At 46.4% G+C, this 16,146-nt stretch overlaps 1 long non-coding RNA gene across 1 annotated transcript in view; it reads right to left on the bottom strand.

Moving 5' to 3' along the window:
- LOC309642836 overlaps window positions 1–16,146 on the bottom strand; it is a 17,845-nt gene extending 1,699 nt beyond the window's left edge. Inside the window, exon 1 of the long non-coding RNA XR_014253405.1 lies at window positions 640–16,146. This is a non-coding gene — a long non-coding RNA (uncharacterized lncRNA). The remainder of the gene's footprint in view (window positions 1–639) is intronic.

Genomic DNA, 16,146 nt, shown 5'->3' with positions numbered 1-16,146 from the left:
TGGTTTCCTCAGTTGTAAAATGGGGCCGGGGGAGCGGTAATGGTTAAATGAAATCAGACATGGGAAGCAGTGAAAGGAGTGCCTGCTGGCACATTAGCTGTAATTAACGTCCTCATGTAATGGGCGAAGAAAGTGACTTGCGCTGGCAGAGCCAGGAGCAGGGGCAGGATTGAATCCAGGCCCAGGAGACACTGAAGTTCATGCTGGTCTCACCATCTTCTTTAGCACCAAGAAGGAAAGGACTCCGCGTGAGGTACCACAGAAATTTGAGAATAACCTCTCACCTCTTCCTTGGTCAGAAGGTTAGTTCTTTTTTTTTAACATATTGTGTCCAAATCCTATGAGATTATTCCTGTCTCTCAGATGAAACAAATGACTTAGAACTATTTTTCTTTCAGCTGCGCCACGCGTCTCATGAAATCTTAGTTCCCCCTCGGCAGTGAGATTGCCAGGGAATTCCCAACTTGGAACTATTAAGTAATGGCGTCTATACTAGAGTCACCTGCAGACTCAAAGCTGGGCGCCCAGACCCCTGGGTTTGGTTTCCAAAGGTTCCTGGAGCTCCCCTCCCCCTCTCACCTTGCCTCTGCTCCCCTCCAGCCATTCCCACCCGAGTCTGCGCCCACCCTTGAGGCCTACCTGTCTGTGAGACCTTCCTGGCTCAGACAGTACCCTTCTTCTCAAACTTCCATTTCCCGAAATTCCCAACAGCCTTCAGTCTGTTTGCCAGGGGACAGTTGTCTTCCAGCCGTTTTAATATCTTTAGTCACTTCCTAAGCAAGACTGTAAGTCCCCTGAGGGCAGGTCCATTTTGACACCTTATTCCCACATTGTTGTCCAGACCTGGCACATGGGTACCCTGGACGTCCAAGGTCCCTTAAAGTTCCTTTGACTTAAGGTCTTAGGATTCCAAGGCTAAATTGACGTTTACTCAGAAATAAACATCAATATTAGTTGACGAGAGTTTAGAGCCAGCTCTCCCACCAGCTTTCTCTTGTAATCCCCAGAATGTTAAGTTTAGGCAAACTGATTCCCTCTCTGGGCCTTTTTCTCACCATCTATGAAAGGTAGGCGTTGACCCAGGCCCTGGTTGGTGGTCTGGATGATTCCGGCAAGTTGGCACTTCTTCGTGTTGTGGTCTCTGTGCTTCCTTTTTCTCCAGCCATGCAGCACGGAGCTCCGTCGTGGGCTGGGCATTCCTGCAGCACCCGTGTGAGTGTGGCCGCCGCTCTGTAACGTTATACAAACGTAATCATATGCCAAGGGACAGGATCCAGGGTTGCAGTTATTTTGGGACGTGCAGGAGCCTGTGGGAAAATGCTGGAACATGTCTGAGTCACCCAGACAAATACCTTTCTTTCCGTGTTCCAGCATGTTTTGAACTTCCAGGCGGCACAAAAGAAGCCCCAGCAGGGCACACATGCCCTTTGTGTCTTTGTGCCCTTCCTGGGCTGCACCTCTGTTTCTCGGCTGTGCCCCTACATCCTCTGAGCACTGAAACGTTTGCATGTGGAGGGGTGCGAGGCGGGGCTGGATTAAGCCCTTGGAGGCCCTAAGCGTGGAAAAAATTGTGGTGCCTCCCCACAGTGTAATTCAAAATAAAAACAAGCGTTAAGCCTCAAAAGAAGAGTAAGGATGATCTGAGTTTGCCCTGCTCTATACTCTTGTTGCTTTTTTAAAAATTAAAAAATTCCTCCAGCTGTGTGTGTGTGAGGTTGGGCGTGTCCCTACTTTCCTGATACTCAAGCTGCCCACTAGGAACCAGTGGAGACCAGGAAGGGCTGCTTCAGTCCCGGGGGAGAGTCCTGAGCAGGGCGAGGAGGGTCCAGGAGCAGAGGAGAGAGCAGGAGAGGCCAGAGCTGGTGCCATCCGCTCTCAGTGGGAAGGAGAGGAAGGCAGCCACGGGTCATCTGCTCAGGTCCCCATACTCGGGCGCCCGGGACAGTGCGGGGCAGAGTTCCCGGAGCCTCTGGAAAGCAGTCTTTTTTTTTTTGTATTGCTTTAATTTTTATAATAATTTATTCTCATGGCAATAATTTGTGTGGCTAAAAAAGCAGTCTTAAGGAGGTACAAGGAGGTGGGGAGGGCATGGTAAAAAGAATTCCAGGCAGACAGGGCCTTTTTCTAGAACACTCCCTTTCCTGTCCTTTCCTGCCCCAGCCAGCGCTCGACCCTGATGCCCTGGGTTGTCCACAGCCCTGTTGCTGAGGAAGCAGGTCTCTTCTTCTCCAAAGAGAAATCCTACCATCAGCCCCTCCCTGTTCCTGTCTACCTCACCTCTCTTTCTCTCTCACCTGGCTCCTTCCTCCTCCTGAGCCTACAAAGTGCAAACCAAAAAGACGCATTTCCTCCTCGATCCCCAGTTTACCCCCCTTATTATTAAATACCTGGAAAGAGCAGCTGAAGTCACCACCTGGCCTCCCAGGCTCTGCTCCTCCTGCTGCAATCCGCCCCCCGCCCGCTCCTGTGGCCGGGGCTGCAGTCCCGGCAGAGCGGCCTGGACTCGCCCCCTCCCCTGCCCACTCTTACAGGGAGGTCTCCCAAGCTCCTGTCCTCATCCCACTGCTTCTGTCACTGTGTGATGGTTAGTTTCCTGTGTCGGCTTGGCTTGGTGATTGTACCCGGCTATTAAGCAGACACTAGTCTAGGTGTTGCTGTGCAGGTATTCTGTAGAAGTGAAGGAGATCACTACCCTCATTAAGGTGGGTGGGCCTCATAAAATGAGTCGAAGGCCTTAAGACCACTAACAGATTTCTTGGAAAAGAAGACATCCTGCCTCAAGACTGCAGGGTCAGCTGCAGCCCGAGTCTCCAGCCTGGGGACCTGACCCCCAGATTCCCCACTTGCCTGTCCCCACAATCGCCAGTTCCTTAAAATCTCTTTTAAACACACACACACACACACACACACACACACACACACACACACACACACACACACACACACATTTTCTGGAGAACCCTGACTGATGATAACATACTGTTTACGTTCTCACTGGGTCACTGGCTTCTACTTCCCAGACCCCAGTCACCTCTGGGTCTGTGTTTCTGGTACCTGCTTTCTCCTGAGCACCAAACTTCTATGCACAGTTGCCTTCGGGGCACACAGGAAAGTGAGCAGTCACTTGATACCCTCCAGGAACCTAGAATCTAAACTCCAGGGTTCCTTCAGCACCATCAGCGCTGTCACAGCACAAGCCTTCCGTGGGGCACAATCCCAGATGCTCACGGAGGCCACCAGCTAGAAGAGCAGCAGAGCCAGCCATCCCAGAGGGCGTGGGGCTGGGGGCAGACACCAGCTTCCTCAGTCCCGGCCCATGGTGGCCATGTGAGGACATGGGTCCAGTGTTGTAAGAGCTTTCCAATTTTCAAGCAAGGCCAGAAATCTGTTTCTGTGAAGTCTCTCAATTTTTAAATATTTTAAAATGTTAAAACACCCCAGCAGGCCCAACAAAACCCATCTGCATGCCAGATTTGGCCTTCAGCTGCCAATTAGCAAGGCTCAAGTCCAACTGTGCTATAAATACTTAATTCTGTCTCGGTCCCTCCGTCCTTCCCTCTGCCCCTGGGAGTTGAGAGAGCAAGGCCTGTGACCCAGGTTCTTGGACCACTGTGCCCCGCCTGGGGTGGACCACGTGACCGGGAGAAGTGGCAGCAGAGAGGCAGGGCTCAGCTCCCTGCTCCCCTTCTCTCCATCTTGTTGAAATCCTGCTTTGTTCCCCACCACATCCACGGCTTTCATCCTGCCCCTCAAGACCGCCAGCAGTGCCCTGTGGGGTCTGCTTCAGAGCTGGCCTGCCTGCGAGGTCTCCAGCCCCGACCCCTCTGTGCCAAAGGAGTCAGGGGCTGTCTCCTGGCCCCCTCGTGCAAGCACATTCAAGTCCCTCCTCTCTTCCTGGCCTGCGCTCTTCGCACACGGTTTAAGGGCAGCGGTTGGGAGTCGGCGCTGGCGTCAGATAGGCTGAGTCCCCATCCCAGCCTCATCACTCAATAGCTCTGTGACCTTAGGACAGGTTCGTTAACCTTTTTGAGCCTTGGTTTCTCCCTCAGTTAAATGGTGACAATAAGAGCACCTCACTCTACATGCCTTAACACATCTAATCCTGGGGACAACAATTTGTCCAACCAAGAACATTGTTTCCACCATCCTTCCCTACACACCACCCAGTGACAAGGAGAAGGGGCCAAGGAACAGGTCCACAGGTCCTTCTGGTCTCCAACCTCCAGATGGTATCTGGGCAGAGTCCAGGGGAGGGATAATCACACACACCTCAGTTTCTTCTCTCCCTGCCATCACCATCCATCTCTGCAACCCCCAACTCAGGCCTGGATTATGTCATTTCACAGTGCGTTCCAGGCAGGGATTTTACAGTTGCAAGGAACAGGGAACAGAGAACCCCTCCCCACATAAGATCTCAAGCAACAGGGTTTACTGCAAAGACCTTTGATCCCCAGAACCCAGGAAACACCCAGGCCAGGCCTTGAGAGGATCAGGAGGTGAAGGAAGGCTGGGACCCAGAGCGGCCCAGGGTCTGCCATGGGACTAAGCTGCCAGCTCTTCCTGAAATTGCCCTGCTCTTCTCTACCCAACAACGATTAGGACATAAGAATCAGGGCACATTATGCCATCAGGGAGGCACTCAAGTTGGCAACTACTGGCCATTCCAATTGCCATGAGATGGAACCTTTGGGGAGAATGACCTCAGCAAAGAGACCAGGAAACAGAGTGGTTCCTGGGAGCTGGAATCTGCTCACAGATTCTGGAATCTACGCACAGGAATATAGAAATGGGGGCTGTAAGAGCACACTGACCCTTAATGCCCCTGGCAGTTGGTATCTAACAATGGCAGTCACCCTTCAGGACCCCTCAACATTATGTATATGGAAGGGTAATGTTTAAGGGGACAGTCCAATTCCAAAACTGAGACACAAAAAGGATGCCCCTTTCTACATTTCTAAACAAAATGTAAGCAAAGTCAATCCTAGGTGGTGGGATGTTGAGCCAGACGGAGCATGTGTGAGGGCCAGCTCGTGACCTAGATCCTTAAGGGCATACATGCCCAGCCTCACAAAGCCCCCCATGCCCACGTGCCTTCCTCGCATCCTCCCACTGATACAGGAAGGGTGTGACAGAACAGACAAACTTCCAGCAAAAAGGCCTCGGTCAGGAATCAGTCACATGGAAACTCACAGCGGACAAGCTCCAGGAGGAATACCTACAATGTGGCTCTTTATGACCGATAGATTCTTGGAACTGCTTAGCTTCAAATGACCACGCCAGTGTGGGAATAATGTGAAAAGCAGTGAAATCACACAGCTTTAGGAGACCTTATCACCTTCCTCCTCCTTCCATCCCTCCTGGAGATACAGCTTCTATACACTCAGAACTTCAGTTTACATAGGCTCCTCACGGCCACATGGTCTTTCTTCATATCTGAACCATTTAGCTTCCTCTCCCATTGTTCACTGTTTCATTATCTACATGTCTTTTTCTTTTAACTTCAGCCTTATTGAGATATAATTCATGTACCATACAATTGACCCATTAAAATGTACAATTCAGTTTTTTTAGTATATTCACAGAGTTGTGCAACCATAACTACAGTCAACATTAGAACATTTGGGACTTCCCTAGTGGTGCAGTGGTTAAGAATCCGCCTGCCAATGCAGGGGACATGGGTTCGAGCCCTGTTCCAGGAAGATCCCACATGCCGTGAAGCAGCTAAGCCCGTGCGCCACAACTACTGAGCCCGCGTGCCTAGAGCCCGTGTTCCGCAACAAGAGAAGCCACTGCAATGAGAAGCCTGTGCACTGCAACGAAGAGTAGCCCCCGCTCGCTGCAACTAGAGAAAGCGCATGCGCAGCAACGAAGACCCAACACAGCCAAAAATAATTAATTAATTTAAAAAAACAAAAAAAACATTAGAACATTTTCATCACCCCCTAAACAAAACTCCACACCCATTAGCATTTACTCCCCATTTCCTCGTAACCCTCTCCCCACCCCCAGCCCTTGGTAACCATTAATCTACTTTCTGTCTCTACAGATTTACCTATTCTGGACATTTCATATAAACGGAAGCATTCAATATTTGATCTTTCGTGACTGGCTTCTTTCACTTAATGTAATGTTTTCAAGGTCATCCACATTGTAGCATGAATCAGGACTTCACTTCTTTTTAGTGCTGAAAAATATCTATTGTATGGATACACCACACTTATTTATCCATTCCTCAGTTTATGAGTATTTGGGTTGTTTCTACTTTTTGGCTATTATGAATAATGCTGCTATGAAAATTTGTGTGTAAATTTTTGTGTGGACATATGTTTTCATTTCACTTGAGTATATACCCAAGTGAATATACTTACTGGGTCACATGGTAACTCTTATGTGTAACTTTTTGAGGAACTGCCAGACTGGTTTCCAAAGTGGCTGCACCATTTCTACCTTCCCACCAGCAGTGTAGGGAGGTTCCAGTTTCTCCACATCTCACTGTTTACATATCTGAGTTAAAATGTTTGAGTATAGACTTGGCTGACAGCTCATCTCTTAGCACCAGGAGATATAGTTCACTGACTAGTCCACGGGTTGTCTGCCTTGGGTTGGATATTCAGCCTTGGTCAACTCAGCTAGGGCCAGGGCGATGAAGCAGAGTAACATGTTCAAAGCAAGGCTGCAGAACGCCCATACCTTCAGCACAGCCCGTGGGGAGGAGAAGAGGTTTGAATGACGCAATTCCCTAAAGGCAGAGTGCTTGAGGATGAAACCAGCTTCATGTCAGGACCACACGCGCCCAGAGGGCAGCTGGCTACAGAAGCAAGATGGTATTGCTTTCCTTGGGACTCTAAACAAGGCAAATTAGGAGACCTTATAACTAGTTTTTTTTTTTTTTAATATGAGAATGCATGTCTTTTTTTTTTTTTAATTTATTTTTTTGGCTGTGTTGGGTCTTCATTTCTGTGTGAGGGCTTTCTCTAATTACGGCAAGCGGGGGCCACTCTTCATCGTGGTGCACGGGCCTCTCACTATCGTGGCCTCTCTTGTTGCGGAGCACAGGCTCCAGACGCGCAGGCTCAGTAGTTGTGGCTCACGGGCCTAGTTGCTCCGCGGCATGTGGGATCTTCCCAGACCACGGCTCGAACCCGTGTCCCCTGCATTGGCAGGCAGATTCTCAACCACTGCGCCACCAGGGAAGCCCTTATAACTAGTTTTATCTGCTTCAACCAATGCTTTGGGGTCCACATACAGTCAGGTCTCTAATTTTTCCAATTAGTTGCTGGAGCACCTGCGTGCCCTCATGGGCAAAAGCCCCGTGTCTTCATCACAAGGCCTCTCCTTTCCTCCCTGAGTTATCCAAGAACCTCAGGAGGCACTCAGGTCAGTGGGCTCCATCCATCCTGCTGCAGGTACAGAAAGAGAGAGAGAACAGGAGGTGAGCTTTTTTCACCAGCTAGTGCCTCAAAGTCACCCCAGTGTTGCCGTTGAAAGCAGGCCCTTCCTTGTTGGGTGGACACTTGTTCCTTTTGCAGAGACCTGGCCTGGATCCCTAAGGCCACCACCTTGGGGCCACATTCCAGGCTCCAAGTTCAAGGCTCTCTTGGATCACACTGATACAGCCAACAGTTGGATCCAGAACTTTCTCCTCAGCCATACCCTGTGTGGGAACCAGCATGTGGTCCCCGTGAAGATTCAGCCCAAGCTTGAGGCCTAGGAGTAATGGACATGGACCTTTCCAGCTCATTGGATCGCAAACCCACACACCTGTTAGCATAAGCAGATAAACAGTTTACTTAACATAAAGAATACGGCTGCTGAGAGGGGTTCACAGTTCACCTTCCTTCCCAGGGGTGATGCAGAACAGGTGTTTATCACCATAACAAGACTCTTCTGAACACCTTCACCTGAACAAGCGTCTTAGCCAACTTCAACAGAACGCAGCTGAAACAGTCAACCAATTTTTACCTGCGGACCTCCACGTTTGGGCCTCCAGGTATGTCCTCCTGTGAACCTTCGCTAAGATCCTTGCTGCCCCCCAACAATCTCCCCACCATCACACCCCACACCCCTGGTCTCCAGTTCAGGTTTCTCTCACAGAATTTCCCTTGGGGTCTTTGGTATTGTTTTCTGTCAGCAACCTTTCATCTATCCCAACAGGTTTTCCTGTCTCTGAATCTCAGAGAGAAAGGCCTGGGATCTGGAGATTTTGCCCCGGCAAAACTCCTTTACTGTTAGGCAAGTTTATGTTCTTTCTCCCTGGCAACTGAATTTACTTATCAAGAGGTGTTAAGGGAGAAACGGGCTTCACCAACCCTTTAAAAAAAGTTTATATCACCTTCCACTCATGGCAATGAGTGCCTACTTGCATAAAATCTTCATAACTAAAGGAATCTACACAGAGACTCTTGCCTGAATAATGAAAGTTGTAAGATGACTCTGGGTCCGCCCTCTGACACAATCATAATTACGGCATAATTTATAAATTTCTCCCAATAGGTGCCCAGTTATATTTTTTAAAATTTTTAGATAATTTTGGTGAATTGTTGGGTCACAAAGTTCTTTCAGAAAAAAAAAGACAAAATGATCATTATCCCCAATATATTTTTAAACCCTGAGGGTTTAGTAATACTAAAAATATGGTAACTCTTCCATTTTGTTCATGATATTTCACCCTAACGATCAAGATTTTATAAAATACATAGTTTAAAAATAAAGTAACATTTCATAATCATTTCATGAATGGTTTTAAGGATTAAGTTTATTAGAATGATAAGAGAAAAGAGGAAGTAGGAGGTAGAGGGAAGGAGGGAGGAGGAAAAAGAGGAAGGAAGGGAGAGAGGGAAGGAGGGGTTCCCAAGAATAACATTATCAATTAGTACAAAAGGTATGGCTGAGATGGTTTATTTTATTTTATTTTATTTATTTATTTATGGCTGTGTTGGGCCTTTGTTGCTGTGCGAGGGCTTTCTCTAGTTGAGGCAAGCGGGGGCCACTCTTCTTCGCGGTGCACGGGCCTCTCACTATCGCGGCCTCTCTTGTTGCGGAGCACAGGCTCCAGACGCACAGGCTCAGTAATTGTGGCACACGGGCCTAGTCGCTCCGCGGCATGTGGGACCTTCCCAGACCAGGGCTCGAACCCGTGTCCCCTGCATTGGCAGGCAGATTCTCAACCACTGCGCCACCAGGGAAGCCCCGGTTTATTTTATTATAAATATGATTTTATTTGTGATACATTGGAATGTGAAACTCGAAATATTTCTTTAGTGCTAAGGCTTTACCAAAAGCTATTTGAAAGTTGGAAATCTCCAGGGGAGTTAATTTATGAGCACAGACTGAAGCTGGCAGCTTCCGGCCTGGGTGGACTGTGGCTATTAAATTAGGCCCTGGGGTCCTGAAATCCTGGCTCTTCATCCCAGCATCGCCAGTAACTCACTGTGTGTGTTAGCAAGCCGCTTCCCCTTGGACTCACGAAATTCGGCTTCAGTTCCGTGATTGCTAACAGAGGACTCAATGCCACAGATAATTAAAATCTGAGGTCAGAGATTTCACCCCATTGAGCGGTAGGGGGCGACTCATGACTGTGCTTTCCATTTTTACCCCAGCCCGAAGAAATCCTTTCCTGCTTTCTCAGGAAGTCATTCTTGTGACTGTGGGCTGCATTTCAGAATGAATTCCTTCTTTCATTATTTTTTTATTTCTTATAATACAAGTGATACACTAACAGAGACCAAGGCCTTACTTGAAAATCAAGTAAAAAAAGCAAGTACAGGATGTGGTGCTGGTCTAAGATTAGAACACAGCCATGCATTCATTCATGCTTTCATTCCATGAATAAACGAGACACCCCCATTTTCTAAAATTGGGGAGATTTGTGAATCAGAAATAATCTAATTCACAATCTGATTAGAATTCTATTCCAGTAATGGAAACTGACCAGACCCATTGAGATGAGATGATATGGCCCACTCATATCTTGGTTGGTTTCCTAGCAATGTAAGCCTGACTTTGGGGGGAAAAGACAAATGGTCTTAGCACTTAATGCCAGGCTTATTCTTTCATAAGGAGCAGGGTCAAAATAAAATTTCCTCGTACAAGACAGAGCTTTTTTATCCTAGTCTGAGAATGGAAAAATTAATGATGAGTCATGTTTACTTCTTAGATAACTAGTAAGAAACCCCACCACCCCACAGCCCTCTCCCGTTGCTCTTGATGGTGGCAGTAATTATGGGAAATCAGAGTACCCATCATCATTCCTGCCACTGGGACTAGAGCTGCCCCTCTCCAGGCGAAATGGGCAAGGTATGGGCAGAGAAGAAACTCAGCGTCATGGTAAGGCCTAAAGCCTGCCTTTGAAAGACTTGAAAAAAGAGTCAGAAGCAACTTCCTCCCTCTGTGGAAAGCGGTGGTTCCATAATGGCAGATCGACAGATCAACCCTCCTATCGAGAACAGCTAGAAAAGCTGAACAAGACATCGAAGACGTGTTTGAAGGTGAGCTACCAAGATTGTGAGGATTTGAGGGCCAAGATCCTAGAGAAAAGGGTTAACAGAGAAGTTAGTTTTGAGATATTTTCCCATTCTTAAGAGGCAGAGAAGTTTCCGGCATCTTATGCTAAGGGGACAAAAACTGGAGTTCAGAGCCCCCAAGGAGGAGGAGCCCAAGTAATCACCTTATGCTTTCAGCTGGGACTTCCAAAGGGCTACATCAAGGAGTGGGGTGAAAATAGAGAAACCCTCACAAAGATTGAAGTTCAGCTTCCAATCAGCTCTATTTTTGATTGGCAAGTTTATATTCTTGCAAGGTTTCTCAGCCTGAGTGCTATTGTCATTTGGGGGCAGCTAGTTCTCTGCTGGGGGGACTGTCCTGTGTTAGCAGCATCCCTGGCCTCTACCCACTAGAGATGCCAGTAGTACCCCCTCTCCCAAGTTCAGACAACCAGAGCTGTCTCCAGGCATTGCCAGTGTCCCCTGGTGAGCAGAATCACCTCTGGTTTAAAACCAGAGTGTAAGGGTATCTGCCCAGTCGCTACTGCCTGCCAGAAGCAAAAATAAATCTTACCATCCTCCAGAGCCTCAAATTATATCTGTAATTTTTCCTACATGATATCCAGCACCTAATAAAAACATCACTTTAAAATAGATGACAAAGTTGACAGACATAAAAAGAAATAGACAAATCCACAATCATAGCGGGAGATTTTAGGACACATTTCTCAGGAATTGATGGAATAAGCAGGAAAAAAAATCAGCAAGATTTGGGCAACAGGGTTAATAAACTGTGAAGAAGGGAGAGTTTCTAGAAGGAAAGAATAGGGCAGCAGGTCCAGTTCCACAATGGTGGGGTGCGGGGGCTGGAGGAAAGGGAGGCATTAGGGGAGATGGACAGAGATGGGGAGAAAAGGAGTGTCTTTGTGGACGCCCTTATTCTGAAGGCCTAATGCTGTAAGACCTCTTCACTGTGGGTGGTACAAGGGAACTGCCTAAGTGCAGACATTTCTTTTGTTCCTTCCTCTAAAAACTCTACTGGCTGCTCTGTGAGATCTCCCGGCATCTCAGTCCACAACTGTGGCCTCCATCACATTTAGTGATGTTTGTGTTAGCAAGGACTTGTAAGGCAGGCAAAGGAGTGGTGAGCACTTTCTGATCAACTGGGAGTGTGTCTCCAACAGAGGAGAAGCTGAAATTCTCCTCCTCCCAGACCCCTGCCATTGAGGTACCACTGGATATCACCAGACTTAGAGTCCTATTGTCTGACAGCAGTTTCCAAATTGGGAGACAGTAGGACTGTCTGATTCCTGTTACCACTCTCCCCTCAATATGTTAGCAAGAAGCACTCCAGGACACAGAAGAGGGGCCTGTCCCACCTGGGTTACGCAGGTATTGTTGATACCTGCTATATGGCAGACGTTATTCTAATTGCTGCCAAGACACAGAGAGTATAAGAAGACTGGGATACAGAGATGGAGGAGACCTATCCTTTGCCTCCAGGGAGCTCCTCCCAATCTAGCAGGGGTGAGGGGGTGAGCGGCAGCAAAACAAGCAAACCAATAGTTTGAACACGGTGTGCTGAGGCTATGCATGACAGAACATAGTTTGCTAATAAAGTGCAGGTGTAATGGGACTCATGAGTGGTTCGTGGAGAGAGAGGACAGTAGATTAGGGGAAGCTGGTTTAAGCATCTTCTGGGGAGCAGGAATAACGTGAACAAAAGTCTGCGGGTGGAAAAGTATGAAGTTCATTCAGGGAAATTTTTACTCAATAATTACTGAGTGCCTACTCTATACCGGGCATCATGCTAGGAGCTAGATGTACATCAGCAAGCAAGACTCAGTCCTTCCCTCTAAGTTGTTTAGGGCTGATCCAGTAGGGAAGTTTGAAAAGGAAACAGGTGATTTCTGGGCCTTGCTGGGGAGAAATTCTCCAGTGAGCTGTCTGGAGTAGCTGGAGCATGGAATGTATACAAAGAAGTAGTGGGAAATAAATACATGTCAGGTGCCCTGGGGGCCATATTATGCCTTAAAACTCAAAGTGAGGCCTTTTTTGCCAAATTTGATTGGTAATAGGGAGCTACTGAAGTCTATTGAGCAGAGAATTGGTGTTTTACACATGTGAATTCATTAGGCAAGATGCTGTCTTGTCCTTGATTCCTGCCTTCACCAGGGCCAAATCAGAGGTCAAGGTGGAATGGACAGCAGCGTGTGTGTGATTGACAGGATGGATGTTGAGGCCTGAGTTCCAGCTTGTGGGGCATGGAGGTCCCCTGTCAGTATCCATCCTACCTCCACTGCCTGGGAAGATCAGGTGCCTGGCTTGATGGAGGGGGAAGGCTCAGCAGCTGACACCCTCAGTTTTTTTCCGGAAAAAAAAATTTTTGTGACACTGACTCCTTATAGCTGGAAAGGACATTAGAGATTTTTGGTACAGCCCTCTCATTTTCAGATGTGGACATCGGTGTCCAGAGAGATTGGGTGACTTCCCCACAGGTAAGGCAGATCTCAGAATAAACCTGATCACCAATATGGGCATCTGATGTTGTTGCCTGCTCACTGTTTCCCCTTCTGCTAACAGAAGAACCGCAGTTTTACTCTGGGAAAACTCTGATCCTCCACTCTCAGGCCACCTGGCTCAGCTGGGGCCTTTTTCCTTTCTATACCATTTCTCAGGCTTGGCTCATCAGAGCCCCAGCATCAGCTCTGTGGCTTTTGCTGAAGCTATGAGAATCTTTTTCTGGAGAACCTGGAGCTTCCAGGGGTCACTATGCAGAGAGAACATGCCACAAAACCGTTAATCAGGGGAACACAAAGCTGAGAGGTGGAGAGAGTGAGACCAAGGTCTGATAACATAGTTTGAACCCCTGGATCCAGCCATGCCTGATGGATATTGACTCCTGGACTTTTCGGTATGTGAACCAATACATGTTCTTATTTGTTTTGTGTTGTGTTTCACTTGCAAGTGTGTCTGAACTAATACATTCCTGACTTGCGTTCCTTTTTCCTTTTGAGCCACAAATGCTAATCCTTGGGTTTCCCCGGCAGGGTCACTTAGGTCTGTGACACAATTTCTTTCCCCATCTATTATTACCTTCTGCTGTGGAGACTCTCCAAGCAAGACAGTGATGGCAGCAAGGAGTGAGTGAGGCAGTTAGCCACGGGCCAGCAACACAGAGAGGAGGCTTGGTTTCTAAAGACTTGGGCCTAGGGAGTTCCCTGGTGGTCCAGTGGTTAGGACTCAGCGCTTTCATTGCCGTGGGCCCGGGTTCAATCCCTGGTTGGGGAACTAAGATCCCGCAAGTGACACATGGTGTGGCCAAAAAATAAAAATAAAAAAAAATAAAGACTTGAGCCTGCATTTCATTCATCTCAGTGGATTTCTATAGTAACATCAACGTTAGCAGAAATACAGGCAACTTGTTCAAATGAGAAACTAACCAAGATATAGATAATTCATCATTTCTGTCTCTTGTTTTCAAATTATATGTATAATATGTGTTTGCATGTGTGTGCAGGTATACATATTATACATATATTAATATGTGTGTATATATGTATGTATATATAGATTATACATATATAAGTGATATAGAAGTAATATAGTACTTCCATTGAAGAAAATTCAGAAGGCAAAAAACATATGCAATGAAGAAACTCTTCCATAATGTTAACACCCAGGGAATATTGCTATTGGTATTATGCTATATTTCCCTTTACTGTTTTTTCTATACATGTATAATTTACAAAATTATCAGGTTGTATATTCAGTTTTGAGTATTGTTAAATGAAAAAGCAAGCTGCAACATGTAAAAGAATGAACTTAGAACACTCCCTAACACCATATACAAAAATAAACTCAAAATGGATTAAATACCTAAATGTAAGGCCAGACACTATAAAACTCTTAGAGGAAAACATAGGCAGAACACTCTATGACATAAATCACAACAAGATCCTTTATTGACCCACCTCTTAGAGAAATGGAAATAAAAACAAAAATAAACAAATGGGACCTAATAAAACTTAAAAGCTTTTGCACAGCAAAGGAAAACATAAACAAGACAAAAAGACAACCCTCAGAATGGGAGAAAACATTTGCAAATGAAGCAACTGACAAAGGATTAATCTCCAAAATTTACAAGCAGCTCATACAGCTCAATATCAAAAAAACAAACAACCCAATGCAAAAATGGGCAGAAGACCTAAATAGACATTTCTCCAAAGAAGACAAACAGATTAGCAACAAACACGTAAAAGGATGCTCAACGTCACTAATCATTAGAGAAATGCAAATCAAAACTACAATGAGGTATCACCTCACACCTGTCAGAATGGCCATCAGCAAAAAATCTACAAACAATAAATGCTGGAGAGGGTGTGGAGAAAAGGGAACCCTCTTGCACTGTTGGTGGGAATGTAAATTGATACAGCCACTATGGAGAACAGTATGGAGGTTCCTCAAAAAACTAAAAATAGAGCTACCATACGACCCAGCAATCCCACTACTGGGCATATACCCTGAGAAAACCATAATTCAAAAAGAGTCGTGTACCACAATGTTCATTGCAGAGAGCTCATTTACAATAGCCAGGACATGGAAGCAACCTAAGTGTCCATCAACAGATGAATGGATAAAGAAGATGTGGCACATATATACAATGGAATATTACTCAGCCATAAAAAGAAACAAAATTGAGTTATTTGTAGTGAGGTGGATGGACCCAGAGTCTGTCATACAGAGTGAAGTAAGTCAGAAAGAGAAAAACAAATACCATATGCTAACATCTATATATGGAATCTAAAAAAAAAAAGGTTCTGAAGAACCTAGGGGCAGGACAGGAATAAAGACACAGACGTAGAGAATGGACTTGAGGACACGGGGAGGGGGAAGGGTAAGCTGGGACAAAGTGAGAGAGTGGCATGGACTTATATACACTACCAAATGTAAAATAGATAGCTAGTGGGAAGCAGCCGCATAGTGAAGGGAGATCAGCTCGGTGCTTTGTGACCACCTAGAGGGGTGGGATAGGGAGGATGGGAGGGAGACGCAAGAGGGAGGAGATATGGGGATATATGTATATGTATAGCTGATTCACTTTGTTATAAAGCAGAAACTAACACGCCATTGTAAAGCAATTATACTCCAATAAAGATGTTAAAAAAAAAAAAAGAAAAAGAAAAAGCAAGCTGTAGAAGAGAAGGTGAATGGCAGAATTTTTGTTGTATTTATGTGTATATCATATGTTGGTACTCTCAGGTCTGGGAAATATATGTCATATTATTGATATAAATAGATTCTCCCTGGAATTGAAACACAGGAAACTTTTACTTTGTAAGCTCTACATTACTATATTCCCTGAACTTTTTGGAAAAACTATGGGTTTCCCTTTTTTTTGTTTTTTGGGTTGTTTTTAAAGCATTTTAAAACAATTAATTTATTTATTTTTGGCTGCGTTGGGTCTTTGTTGCTGCGAGTGGGCTTTCTCTAGTTGTGGAGAGGGGGGTTACTTTACGGTGCGGTGCGCAGGCTTCTCATTGTGGTGGCTTCTCTTGTTGTGGAGCACGGGCTCTAGGCGCTCGGGCTTCAGTAGTTGTGGCTCAAGGGCTCTAGAGCGCAGGCTCAGTAGTTGTGGCATGCAGGCTCAGTAGTTGTGGCACTC

This window comes from Balaenoptera physalus (assembly GCF_965194825.1).
Source record: "Balaenoptera physalus genome assembly, chromosome: 14".
Lineage (NCBI taxonomy): Eukaryota > Metazoa > Chordata > Mammalia > Artiodactyla > Balaenopteridae > Balaenoptera > Balaenoptera physalus.
Note: the sequence above shows the minus strand (reverse complement) of the source record. Positions and strands in the feature narration are given on the sequence as shown.